Source organism: Amblyraja radiata, chromosome 37, assembly GCF_010909765.2.
Source record: "Amblyraja radiata isolate CabotCenter1 chromosome 37, sAmbRad1.1.pri, whole genome shotgun sequence".
Classification (NCBI taxonomy): Eukaryota; Metazoa; Chordata; class Chondrichthyes; order Rajiformes; family Rajidae; genus Amblyraja; species Amblyraja radiata.
In genome coordinates this window covers 18,330,746-18,343,409 of record NC_045992.1, presented here as the reverse complement: position 1 = coordinate 18,343,409, position 12,664 = coordinate 18,330,746, and the positions used below count along the sequence as shown (strand labels likewise).

The 12,664-nt window shown below is 45.8% G+C and overlaps 3 non-coding genes across 3 annotated transcripts; 1 reads left to right on the top strand and 2 right to left on the bottom strand.

The window, feature by feature from the left end:
- Positions 1-1,975: 1,975 nt before the first annotated feature.
- Positions 1,976-2,047, bottom strand: trnad-guc. Its single transcript has one exon. It is a non-coding gene; the product is annotated as a tRNA-Asp (tRNA).
- A 1,971-nt stretch (positions 2,048-4,018) lies between these two features.
- On the bottom strand, positions 4,019-4,090 carry trnam-cau. Its single transcript has one exon. It is a non-coding gene; the product is annotated as a tRNA-Met (tRNA).
- A 4,142-nt stretch (positions 4,091-8,232) lies between these two features.
- trnak-cuu lies at positions 8,233-8,305 on the top strand. Its single transcript has one exon. It is a non-coding gene; the product is annotated as a tRNA-Lys (tRNA).
- Positions 8,306-12,664: the final 4,359 nt, after the last annotated feature.

Here is a 12,664-nt window from a genome sequence, read left to right as displayed (position 1 = left end):
GTACAAACAAGCCCAGCCGCTCGAATCTATCAACATATGACAGTCCCGCCGTCCCGGCATTTAACCTGGTGAAACTACGCTGCACTCCCTCAATAGCATGGATAGGCAATAGACAATTGACAATAGGTGCATGAGTAGGCCATTCGGCCATTCGAGCCAGCACCGCCTTTCAATGTGATCAAGTTTGGAGACCAAAACTGCATACAATATTCCAGGCGAGGTCTCACTGGGGCCCTGTACAACTGCAGAAGGACCTATTTGCTCCAATACTGAACTCTTGTTATGAAAGCCAACTTTCCTCACTGTCTGCTGTACCTGCATGCTAACTTTCAGTGACTGACGAACAAGGACCTCAGATCACTTCCCCTTTTCCCAACTTGACACCGTTTAGATAATAATCTAACGTCCTGTTTTCGCCATCAAAGTGTATATCTCATATTTATCCACATTAAACTGCATATGCTGTGCGCCTGCCCACACAAACAACTTGTCCAAGCGCCCTGCATCCTCATATCACCCTCCTCGCAGTTCACAATGCCATCCAGCTGATAAGGGAGGGGCGATGATGTTAAGAGCCATTTATTGAATTCCGGTCCTGGGCCGTGATGGCCCGATGGCGAGGCAGTGAGACACGCTACCGGAGGGAGAATTCCATTCATCGGACACTTTACACCGGGCAGCGAGGTTTCTGTGCCAGTGATCTTAAGTGTCTGCATACTGACGATTACAAGGCCATTTGAAGGTGCATGGCCAATCAAATCAATTATATCAAATGCATGCGGATCTTTACATTGAAATCAAAAGAGGTTAAAAGTAGTCGAATTTATGCAGGTATTACGGGGCAGCTGGTAAATCATACTTATGGGTTCTGGCGATAGCACGCTGGGAAGGAATCACCAGATGTAGAAGGGGTGAACGTGACAGACATATATTTGAAAGCCCGGTGCTGAGAGAGATGACAGCAATTATTGTGTGTAGGATGGAACTGCAGATGCTGGTTTACACCGAAGAGAGACACAAAATGCTGGAGTAACTCAGCGGGCCCGATAGCATCTCTGGAACAAAATGAATAGGCGACGTTTCGGATCGAGACCGTACTTCAAACTGAGATTCAGGGATGTGAGTAATATGACAAAGTTACGGGACAAAGCAGAGATTACTCTGATGACCAAAGAGCCCACAATGGTCCATTGTTGACTGAGGAAGAGGTGAAAACGAAGGGATAAGAACAGTGAAACTATCAAAACGACTGGGGTGGTGCAGGGACGGGGGGAGAGAGGGAATGCACGGGTTACCTGAAATTAGAGACATCAACTATCATACTTGCTGTGTTCTTAGGAATTACTTTAGATTTATTTAAGATGTTTCATTATTAGAGCAGGGGTTCCCAACGTAAATTTTGAGAGATATAGAAAGGGAAGACTGAGAATCTTTATCCCAGGGTGGAAATCTCAATCACTTGAGGCCATAGCTTTAACGTGAGAACGGTAAAGGAGATGTGTAGGATGGAGAGAGGCGGGTGCCTTCAATGCGCTGCTAGGAGTGGTGGAGGAAGCAGATACGTTAGTGTCATTTGAGAATATTTCAAAAATGCACTGTATAAAATTGGATTGGGGCGGATAGAGATCATAGGTGGGCAAGTAAATTAGATTAAAGATGAGTAAAGATGATAGACACAAAAAGCTGAAGTAACACAGCGGGACAGGCTGCATCGCTGGAGAGAATTAATGGGAGGTTTCGGATTGACACCCTTCTTCAGAGTAGATTACATTAATTTGGCATTATGTTAGACACTGATATTGTGGGCCGAAGGGCCTGTTTCTGAGCTCATGTACTGTATGTATAATGTTAATTCGGAATATTCAATAAACCGATCAATTCAGCAAAAGCATATTTGAAGCTGTCACCATTTATAAACAAAGATGTGCAAAATACGCCTTCGATTTCCAGTTAAGTTTAGAACCACGAAAATGTTCTCCCCATCGGGGAATTGAACCCCGGTCTCCCGCGTGACAGGCGGGAATACTAACCACTATACTAACGAGGAACCACCATATGCTTTTCCTTATGAAGCAGCAGAATATATGTAGTTGGAAGGGGAGGGAGAAGGAAAAGGAGAAGGAGAGGTGGATGCGAGTCGAAGCGGAAAGTGGGGAAAAGTGTTGTTTGTGGGTTAGTTACATAACGTTGCAGAATTTCATGTGAATAGCCTTAGATTTTCTTTGACCAAAAATCTGCAACTTTCAAACATTCACTTCTCACTGTTTGACTTTTGTGGTCTCGGCTTCTTCCGCGATCCGGCTTTCAGGAGCATTGGTGGTGTTGTTGGCTGCAGGGACTACTGGTTTCCAGAGGGCTAGTATGGACATTGTGGGCCAAATGGATTCTTGGGGTGGCAGCTCAGTTCCTCAAGCCTGATGTGCTGGCAGCTCACTCACGGCTGGTCGGCTGGCAGATGACTCACGGCTATTCCTTGAAATTCCATTTCAAACAGAGTGCAAGGCCACCAACCTCAAATCCATTTTCATACCATTTCAAGCAGGGTGCAAGGCCACCAAATTCAAGTGCAGTTTAATACTTCTTCGAGCAGGGTGCAACGCCACAAAATTCAAGTGTAGTTTCATACAACTTCAAGCAGGGTGCAAGGCCACCAAATTCAGATGCAGTTTCATCCTACTTCAAGCAAGGTGAAACCACCATAAAAATCGCCATAAAACCACACAAAACACCACACTCACAGTTCAATAGACATTCAGTGTGTTCAGTTGATTCTTGGCTCAGACAGAGTCGTGACCTCTGCATCCCCATGCTTCCCGGAGCCACACCCACGCTTCCGGGTTTTATAACCCCTCTCCCTCCCACCGGTAAAGGAGTGGCCTTCATGGCGTGATTGACAGGAGAGAGATTCTCAACATTTTTTAAACACTAATAACACTTTTGTTTTTCATTGATGGGAAGAATCATCTGCACCTGATGAGCAGAGGGGGACTGAGTAAGATGGCCAAAAATCCCAGCCGTAAGTGGTAGCGTTTTATCTAAAATCAATATAGTGCAAACAGGAAGTTGTCAAGTTTAGACAAACAACCATTTGCAGGCAGTGCCTTTTCACTTCAACCCAAACCCCCCAAACAACCATTTGCAGGCAGTGCCTTTTCACTTCAACCCAAACACCCCAAACAACCATTTGCAGGCAGTGCCTTTTCACTTCAACCCAAACCGCCCCAAACAACCATTTGCAGTCAATGCCTTTTCACTTCAACTCAAACCCCCCAAGCAACCATTTGCAGATAGTGCCTTTTCACTTCAACCCAAAAACCCCAAGCAACCATTTGCAGGCAGTGCCTTTTCACTTCAATCCAAACCCCCAAACAACAATTTGCAGGCAGTGCCTTTTTACTTCAACCTAAATCCCCAAAACAACCATTTGCAGGCAGTGCCTTTTTACTTCAAACCAACCATATTTTCATTTTCTAACCACAATAAGGGCACTCACAGTTGAGTAGACATGTGTTCAGTGTTATTCAGAGCTCAGATAGACGTGACCCCCTGGCTTCCTCCATCTTGCAGAGACTCAGTGAGGCACACCACTTCCTGGTTTTGTAGTCCCTCCCCCTCCCTCCAGCAGGGGCAGCAGAGAGAATGGAAAATTATTCAAAAACATAAATATTACTCTCAGATTTTTCATCGATGAGAAATATCCTCCGGTCCAGAAAGGCGGAGGGGGGTTCTGAGCGATGTGGGCAAAAATGACGGCCGTAGGTGGCGCCGTTCTCTCGGATATCATACCACAGCGAGCCAAAAGCGATCAAGATCAGAATTTCAGTAATATAGATTGGTCAACGGCCGAGCACAACGGGGACCGTGGTGTCACTCACCGATTCTCCAATAAAACTCTTCAAATGATGCAATGAGGCCAAGCCTTTTGTTGAAATAGGTATTTCCCCGAATGAAACGAAATATATGTTGTGCACGCGTTTGAACGGACGGTTTTTTCTCAAAAGTATCCATGGATAGAGAATAGCAGAGGATGGTTTCGATCCATCGACCTCTGGGTTATGGGCCCAGCACGCTTCCGCTGCGCCACTCTGCTCTGACAGAAACATTCTTAGCGTGTGGGCTCCTTTGTGCTAATGTCGTTGTTTTTATCTCTCACCTCACACCGTTTGCAGGCTTTGCTTTCTTTTCTCATGTTCACGTCATCCATTTTTCTCCATCATTCTTTCTTCGTTTCTTACTCTCTGCCCCATCCGGTTGTTATGACTGTGCTGTCTGCCCCGCTCGGATACACCGTTCTAGAGGTTTTCGCAGTGAAATTATTTTAAATTATCTAAATTATAAATGCTGGATTGATGTAAGACATAATTTAATTCAATTAAAAATTTTACATAGATTATATTACTCGAAAACCAAACTGTCAATTTAAAATCAAATTGAACCTCAATACAGAACTGATTATCTTCGGATCAATGGAAGACGGATGTAAGCTGACTGCGTTTCAAAAATGTCTACTTAGTTATGGCTTAATAACGGCCAAAAAACTTATACTTAAATTCTCAAAAATGCACCCACGCCGACGCTCAAAATGTGTATTTCAAACATGTCGGAAATGTTACATCTTGAAGATATGAGATTCGTCCTATCAGGCAAATTAGACGAATTCTTAAAGATTTGGTCCCCCTTTATCGATTTACTACAAGCATGTGGTACAACGCAACCTTAGAAATTAACTGTTTCAGAACCGGCTGAAGGGTGGGTAAAGATACGACGTAGGTGTATCCCTTTCAATTTCTCTTTTTTTCTCTTTTTTTCTTCTCTATTCTTTTTTTTCTTATTTCATATCACCTTCTTGTTTCCTCTATCGGGCTATACCGCCTTATGGGTTCTTTCCCCCCCCCTATTTTTTCACCAATTAACAATATTACTACTATATATAATATTCTCTTTCTCTCTATTTCTTGCTTTTCTTACTCTTCTTTTTTACTATTAAATTTAAAATAAGTTGCACATGAAATGCAATATGTTATTCATCTTATATTATTGTACACTACCTAATAAAAATATGTTTTTAAATAAATCCCGTAGTTCTGCTCTTGCTTTCTGTTCGCCCAGACGCAACAAGGACAGTTCCCAAGATCCTCACATTTCACGCCACCAGACTCGCTTCCAACACATTATCCTCCGCCATTCCCGTCACCTCCTGAGGGATGCCACCACTAATCACATCTTCTCATCTCCACCCATTTCCGCCTTCCCCAGGGACAGCTTCATCCACAGTTCACACATCTCTTCCCACGCACCTCAAGGTGGGGAGGAACCGAGTGGTCTTACCTTCAGCGCCCTCGAGGTCGGCTGCGGGAGGTGCCTTTCGGGGGAACTATGGCTGAAGAGGACGGGTGTGGAGAGGGATACCGGATTACGGGATACCCGGAATGGAGGAGACGGCTACAACGGGCCCGGGTCACCAGCTGCAGCAAAATGGCACCTCTTGTATTGGACTCAGAGGGTTGTTCTGTGTATAGAGTACTGACTAGGATGAGTATGCATATGTACGGGGATAGTCTTGCTGAGCTGCTGAAATATTCCATTGAACCATCCCCTTCCCATTCCATTCCCAGCAACCGTAGTAGATGCAACACGTGTCTCAATTCCTCCTCTCTTGACACCATCCAGGGACACCAGGCATAGGGGGAAATCGGTTTTGAAACAGGGTGGGGGGGCTAGGACAGGGGGTCGGCAACCTCCGGCCCACGGAACGGATCCGGCCCGCAACTTAAATTCATCCGGCCCGCAGACGATTTTTTGTTTTCAATTCGTTTTCGCGAACTGGGCACCGCAGCCAGTTCCGGAGCACGCAGGCGACTTGGGAACTGCAACCATTCACGGGTCACGTAGGCGACCGGTGCGCTACAACCAGACCTGCCAGCCGACATGGGCGCCACTGCCAGTCACGGGGAACGCAGGAAACCTAGGCGCTAAAGTCGGACCTCGGGCAAGCGAGCTGACCTGGGCACTTCAGCCAGTCCGGGGGCAGGCGAGCCGAGCTGGGCGCTGCAGGTCCTTTGTCCCACCGTGTCCGCGCCGACCAGCAATCATCCCGGACACTAGCACCATCCGACACACTAGGGACAATGTACATTTTATCGAAGCACTTATCCTACAAACCTGCACGTCTTCGGAGTGTGGGGCAGACGAGCCGACCTGGGGCTGACAGTAGCGTCCAGGTAACAAATCATGCGGGGGGGGGGGGGGGGTGTCCCCCCCTCCCAAAATACCCCCCCCCCCCCCCCCCCTCCCCTCCCCACGGATTAACTGGAAGATGGGTTTTCTTTATCGTGAAATAAAACGGCATCGGCTGAGAGCGCTCAACTCCGTGACAGCTCTGTGGTTAGTGTTTCAAGTATTGTTTTCGGCAGACCCTCCCGGTGAGACCAAACGTAGACTCGTAGAAAAACGTAGAAACGTAGAAAAATACGTGCAGGAGCAGGCTATTCGGCCCTTCGAGCCAGTACCGTCATTCTCTTTGATGATGCCTGATCATCCAACATGAGTATCCCGTTCCCGCTTTTCCCCCACATTCCTTGATTCCTTTGGCGCAAAGAGCTAAATCTAACTTTCTCTTATAAACATCCAGTAATTTGGCCTCCACTGCCTTCTGCGGCAGAGAAATCCACAGATTCACAACTCTCTGGGTGAAGATGTTTTCCCTCATCTCAGTCCACAATGGCCTACCCCTTATTCTTAAACTGTGGCCTCGGGATCTGGACTCCCCCAACATCGGGTACATTTCTCCTGCATCAACTAGACACATGTTTAATTGAGTGCGGAGTCCACTGTAGTGCTTCAATAAAACTCACCGCGACGGACGTTCAGGTGCGAAGTTAGGAATGACTTCGATAAGGAATGTGTAGATGATATATCAGAGCTGTTTTAAGGCAACTGGTCCGTCCTCTCGCCAGCTGTAGAGCGGTCATGACCTTTCATCTATCTCATTGTAGACCTTCTTTCAACTATCTTTAATCGGACTTTACTAGACGTTATCTACCTTTAAGTTTCGGCAATGGTATTTAAGACTTTAAAATTTAAATCAACGTTCATAGAAAGATAGAAACATAGAAAATAGGTGCAGGAGTAGGCAATTCGGCCCTTCGAGCCTGCACCGCCATTCAATATGATCATGGCTGATCATCCAACTCAGTATCCTGTACCTGCCTTCTCTTCATACCCCCTGATCCCTTTAGCCACAAGGGCCACATCTAACTCCCTCTTAAATATAGCCAATGAACTGGCCTCAACTACCTTCTGCGGGAGAGAATTCCACAGATTCACCACTCTCTGTGTGAAAAATGTTTTCCTCATCTCGGTCCTAAAAGATTTCCCCTTTATCCTTAAACTGTGACCCCTTGTTCTGGACTTCCCCAACATCGGGAACAATCTTCCTGCATCTAGCCTGTCCAACCCCTTGAGAATTTTGTTCGTTTCTATAAGATCCCCCCTCAATCTTCTAAATTCTAGCGAGTACAAACCGAGCCAACCAGTCTTTCTTCATATGAAAGTCCTGACATCCGAAGAATCAGTCTGGTGAACCTTCTCTGTACTCCCTCTATGGCAAGAATGTCTTTCCTCAGATTAGGAGACCAAAACTGTACGCAATACTTCGGGTGTGGTCTCACCAAGACCCTGTACAACTGCAGTAGAAGCTCCCTGCTCCTATACTCAAATCCTTTTGCTATGATGGTATGATGTATGATTTATTCCAACGCTTTTGCTCGTGATGCAGCCGTCAGTGCCGCTCAATTCAACGTTAACCTTCGGTGTTCTTTGACGGTCTTACTGCCTGCATGTGAAATTGAATTTCCAGCATGTACCCCGATTCCACTCAAATACCACAGACGTGTCGTCGGAAAATAAATTGCCCGTGTAGCTCACCCTTCAGAACGGGGCGGTGTCGTGCATGGTACACGGCGGGATGTAGCTCACCCTTCAGAACAGGGCGGTGTCGTGCATGGTACACGGCGGGATGTAGCTCAGCTACATCAATGGGAAAGGAATGGACGATAACATTTAAACGGGGAAAGAGTGAGATGTTACCCTTGGGCCGCATGAAAGTTTAATTAACGTCGCGTTTGTGATTATCTTCTACACCCGCAGACAAACATTCTTACCAGAGGTAGATCCTTGGTGTTTCGAGACGATGATTCTCATGACATTTGACATTCAAATACTCAGAGCAATGCCCGGCTAGCTCAGTCGGTAGAGCATGAGACTCTTAATCTCAGGGTCGTGGGTTCGAGCCCCACGTTGGGCGACACATTCTTTAACCATTATCAATAGCAAACATATGTCTAGCCAGCGAATAGTTCAGGAATACTCTGCATTTTTGGGGATCTAAGTATTTTATACATTTCAAACCCTTTGGCTACATTTATTGGAGACAATTAACTGCAAGATGTGTTTTCTTTATCGTGAAATAAAACGACAATGGCTGAGGGCGCCCAACCCACCAACCTGATCTCCCGGCGGTTCAGCGCTTCAATTGCCCCTCCCATTCTGAATCCGACCTTTCTGTCGTGGGCCTCCGCCAATGCCAGAGTGATTGGAAGAACAGCACGTCATATTTCGCTTGGGTAGTTTACACCCCAGCGGTATGAACATTGACTTCTCCAATTTCAGATAGTCCTTGCTTTCTCCCTCGTTCCCCTCCCCTTCCCAGCTCTCCCACAAGCCGACTGTCTCCGTCTCTTCCTTTCATTTTCCCGCCCCCACATCAGTCTGAAGCAAAGATACTGGTCAGATTCTGAAGAAGGGTCTCGACCCGAAACGTCGCTAATCCTTCTCTGCATAGATTCTGCCTCACCCGCTGTGTTTCTCCAGCATTTTTGTCTAATTTCGGTGACCAACAGGCAAAGGATAAGACTGTTGGGTAGTTTTGCAACATTGTTGGCGCCAACACGTGGAGACAATTGCGTACTGCATAGGTTGTATGCAACACAAAGTATTTCCCTGCACCTGTACCCTAGGTACATTTGACAATAAAGTATCATTCATTTGTTCATTCATTCAATTCTGTAACTGATCTATATCTCACTGTGAACCTTGATACTCTTACACGCAATCTATGATCCCAGTAACCTTCGTGTCAACTGCAAACGTACGAACCAACCGTCTACATTTATGTCCGAGACATATATATATATATATATTATAAACAGCGGATCATAGATCCCTGTGAAACACTCTATTGTGATCAATCAAACCTGGTTAATAGTGTGATTTACGAATAAGATTGAAACGCAGGGGAATCCGATGTCCCCTGCCGTGACAGCTTCTTCCTAACACCCATCGGGCTATTAAACTCTGCAAAACACCAAATAACTATGATGTTATCTGAGTATTGTCTTTTCAGGTTTATTACGGTACTCCACGTAAGCATTTTGCGTGCCATTGTATGTACATATGGCAATGGACAATAGACAATAGGTGCATGAATATGCCATTCGGCCCTTCGAGCCAGTACCACCATTCAATGTGATCATTGCTGATCATCCCCAATCAGTACCCCATTCCTGCCTTCTCTCCATATCGCTTAACCCCTTCTCCCTAAGAGCTTTATAGAACTCTCTCTTGAAAGCATCCAGAGAACCAGCCTCCATCGCCCTCTGAGGCAGAGAATTCCACAAACTCACAACTCTCTTTGTGAAAATGTTTTTCCTCATTTTCGTTCTAAATGGATTACCATTTATTCTTAAAATATGGCTCCTGTATCAGGATTCCTCCAACATTGGGAACATGTTTCCTGCCACTAGCGTGTCTAAACCCTTAAAATTATTTTATGTTTCAATAAGATCTCCTCTAATCCTTCTAAATTCCAAAGTATAAACCAGCCCAGCCGCTCGAATCTATCAACATAGGACAGTCCCGCCGTCCCGGCATTTAACCTGGTGAAACTACGCTGCACTCCCTCAATAGCATGAATAGACAATAGACAATAGACAATAGGTGCATGAGTAGGCCATTCGGCCATTCGAGCCAGCACCGCCTTTCAATGTGATCAAGTTTGGAGACCAAAACTGCATACAATACTCCAGGCGCGGCCTCACTGGGGCCCTGTACAACTGCAGCAGGACCTATTTGCTCCAATACTCAACTCCTCTTGTTATGAAAGCCAACAGGCCATTCGTTTTCTTCACTGTCTGCTGTACCTGCATTCTAACTGTCAGTGACTGATGAACAAGGACCTCAGATCACTTCCCCTTTTCCCAACTTGACACGGTTTAGATAATAATCTAACGTCCTGTTTCGCCATCAAAGTGTATAATCTCATATTTATCCACATTAAACTGCATCTGCTGTGCGCCTGCCCACACACACAACTTATCCAAGTGCCCTGCATCCTCATATCACCCTCCTCACCGTTCACAATGCCACCCACCTGATAAGGGAGGGGCGATGATGTTAAGAGCCATTTATTGAAATCCGGTCCTGGGCCGTGATGGCCCGATGGCGAGGCAGTGAGACACGCTACCGGAGGGAGAATTCCATTCATCGGACACTTTACACCGGGCAGCGAAGTTTCTGTGCCAGTGATCTTAAGTGTCTGCATACTGACGATTACAAGGCCATTTGAAGGTGCATGGTCAATCAAATCAATTATATCAAATGCATGCGGATCTTTACATTGAAATCAAAAGAGGTTAAAAATAGTCGAATTTATGCAGGCATTACAGGGCAGCTGGTAAATCATACTTATGGGTGCTGGCGATAGCGCGCTGGGAATGAATCACCAGATGTAGAAGGAGTGAACGTGACAGACAGATATTTGAAAGCCGGGGTGTTGAGAGAGATGACAGCAATTATTGTGTGTAGGATGGAACTGCAGATGCTGGTTTACACCGATGAGAGACACAAAATGCTGGAGTAACTCAGCGGGCCCGGTAGCATCTGTCGAACAAAATGAATAGGCGACGTTTCGGATCGAGACCGTACTTCAAACTGAGATTCAGGGATGTGAGGTATGAAAAGTTACGGGACAAAGCAGAGATTATTCTGATGACCAAAGAGCCCACAATGGTCCATTGTTGACTGAGGAAGAGGTGAAAACGAAGGGATAAGAACAGTGAAACTATCAAAACGACTGGGGTGGGGGAGGGACGGGGGGGGGGGGGGGGGGGGGGAGAGGGAATGCAAGGGTTACCTGAAATTAGAGACATCAACTATCATACTTGCTGTGTTCTTAGGAATTACTTTAGATTTATTTAAGATGCTTCATTATTAGAGCAGAGGTTCCCAACGTTTTTCGTCCCGTTTACCCCTGTCAACTTTTCGTAAGTAAATTTACCCTCACCCTGATTTGTTCATTAATTGAGTTTACACATCTACCATCCTAAAGCAACCGACAAAGGGGAAAATTTAAAATACTGTTTTAACATTAATACTTTAAGTTACAGAATCAACAAATTTACCCCCGGGGGTCACTTCCCACCAGAGTATCAGGGTCAGAGGGGTCTCACGGTTCTCCAAGCCAGGATGTCACGATGCAGCCCTTCTTCAGAGTACATTACATTCATTTGGCATTATGTTAGACACTGATATTGTGGGCCGAAGGGCCTGTTTCTGAGCTCATGTACTGTATGTATTATGTTAATTCGGAATATTCAATAAACCTATCAATTCAGCAAAAGCATATTTGAAGCTGTCACCATTTATAAACAAAGATGTGGAAAATGCGCCTTGAATTCCAGTTAAGTTTAGAACCACGAAAATGTTCTCCCCATCGGGGAATCGAACCCCTGTCTCCCGCGTGACAGGCGGGGTTACTAGCCACAATACTAACGAGGAACTGCCAAATGTTTTTCCTTATGAAGCAGCATAATGTATGTAGTGGGAATGGGAGGGAGAAGGAAAAGGAGAAGGAGAGGTGGATGCGAGTCGAAGAGGAAAGTGGGGAAAAGTGTTGTTTGTGGGTTAGTTACATAACGTTGCAGAATTTCATGTGAATAGCCTTAGATTTTCTTTGACCAAAAATCTGCAACTTTCAAACATTCACTTCTCACTGTTTGACTTTTGTGGTCTCGGCTTCTTCCGCGATCCGCTTACTTATTCAAGTACATGCTCGTGTTTTATTATTTAATAGAGGCGCTTTCATTTACTAAACGCATGTGGCCGGAACTGCGAGTCGTATTCTGTATTTGCTATCACATGCAGCAGCGGGACTGTGCTCGAGTCACAGACTCACTGCACTGGAGACGGTTCCGTTCCCCACTCGCCGATGGAATAGTGTGGCCTGCCTTATGTCTGGTTTACACCGAGTGCCGAAGATAGACACAAAAAGCTGGAGTAACTCAGCGGCACAGGCAGCATCTCTGGAGAGATGGAATGGGTGACTGAATGGGGAAGTCTGAAGAATGTTCTCGACCCGAAGCGTCACCCATTCCTTCTCTCCAGGGATACTGCCTGCCCCAATGAGTTACTGCAGCTTTTTGGGTCTATCTTCGGTTTAAACCAGCATCTGTAGTTCCTTCTTACACTCAGTGTCGTCATAGACTTCCTCCAGAACAAAAACCCTTCGGCCCACTATTTTCATGTCGACCAGATATTGCCTATCTACGCGCATCCCATTTTCCACCACCTGTCCCGTAGACTACCACCCTACAATGATTAACAGAGA